Genomic DNA, 1,925 nt, shown 5'->3' with positions numbered 1-1,925 from the left:
GAGGTTAAAATAAAATCCAAAAGGAAAACTAATAGAAATAGGAAAGTAGGGATTAACAAACACAACAACTACATTCCTGATAAATATGCACCTAGAAAAACATGTGTGAAGTGTGGTCGTGTTAATCATTTGTCTACTAATTGCAAGTCTGTTAAGTTTGCACCCATGTTTGCACCTCCTTCTTTGCCTAACATGCCTATGTCACCTATACAAGCCATGCCTATTATGCCTCCACAGAATTCACATTCACATTTTACTAATATGTCATTTGTACATAATCCTTACTATGTTGCATTTAATATGCCATAAATGCCATATAGCATGTCTTTATGGAAGAACATGTACGTATAACCTATGTCATATCATGTTAAACACAATGTGTCTGATGAATCTCAAACTAATCATGTGTTTCAAAGTCCTACTCCCAAGATAAAGGTTGATCTTGAATCACCTAAATCTAGGGGTGGAAAGTCTAATAAACATAAGAAGAAAGCTGAAAAACCAGGACCCAAAGAAACTTGGGGTACTAAAATTAACTTGATTTGGTTTTGATATATGCAGGGAAATAAAAAGAATCTATGGTACTTAGACAGTAGAAGCTCAAGGAACATGAATGGAGATTCTACTCTGCTCACAGAGTTTAAGGAAAAAGTTGGCCATATCATTACCTTTGGAGATGACAACAAAGGATATACTATGGCATATGGCTTGATTTCAAAAGAAAATGTCATCATTGATGAAGTAGCACTAGTTGATGGACTCAAACACAATATTTTGAGTGTCAGCCAAGTGTGTGATAAAGGCAACTCAGTTACCTTCAATTCAGAAACCTGTGTTGTCACTTGGAAAAAATGACAACAATGTGGTCCTTACTGGGATAAGGAAAAGAAATATGTACTTAGCTGACTTTAACTCCACGGATGCAGATTTAATTACTTGTCTCTTGAGCAAAGCAAGTCAAGATAAAAGTTGGTTATGGCACAAGAAGTTATCTCATTTGAATTTCAAGATAATGAATGAGTTGGTCAGGAAAGACCTTGTTAGAGGCATTCCTCAAGTTAAATCTTCAAAGGATGGACTATGTGGTGCTTGTCAGAAAAGAAAGCAAAAGAAAGCATCATTCAAAAGGAAACTTAAAACAACAATTGATGAACCATTATAACTACTATATATGAATTTATTTGGAGCAGTCAATGTATTATCAATTTTGAAGAAGAAGGATTTCCTAGTGATTTTAGATGATTTTTCAAAATTCTCTTGAACATATTTTCTTGGATGAAAGGATGAAGCAAGTGAAATTATCATCAATCACATCAGGCTAGCAACAATCATCCTGATCTCAAAGTGAGAGGAATAAGAAGTGACAATGGTACTAAGTTAAAGAATTCTATAATAAGGTTATTTTGTGAGGAAAATGGAATCATGCATGAGTTTTCAGCTCCAAGGACACCACAATTAAATAGAGTGGTGGAGAGAAAAAACATGTCATTGACTGAAGCTATAAGAACTATGCTATAAGAATCAAAGTCCGCATATCTTTGTTGGATATGCTGTTAGAAAAGCATATAGAGTCTGCAATATGAGAACCAATATTGTTATGGAATCTGTACATGTTGTGTTTGCTGATAAAAAGATTGAAGTACTGGAAGATGAAGGTTTCCATGAAAGCCTTAAATTTGATAATGTTGAGATGTTCTGTGATGATAGTGATGATGAAAGTGGTCTGGAAGGAATGGCAAAAGGATATTCAAACTTGTCATCAAATGAAGCAACAACAGTTAATGCACAGAGTGTTGCATCCGTGGAAAGATAAAGTGCAACATCCGTTGAAAGACAAAGTGCAGCATCTGTTGAAAGACAAAGTGCAGCATCCATTGAAAGACAAAGTGCATCATCCATTGAAAGACATAATACAGCATCCGTTG

The sequence above is a fragment of the Apium graveolens genome, chromosome 1 (genome assembly GCF_009905375.1).
Source record: "Apium graveolens cultivar Ventura chromosome 1, ASM990537v1, whole genome shotgun sequence".
NCBI lineage: Eukaryota > Viridiplantae > Streptophyta > Magnoliopsida > Apiales > Apiaceae > Apium > Apium graveolens.
The sequence above is the reverse complement of the archived record's forward strand: the minus strand, read 5'-3'. Positions refer to the sequence as shown.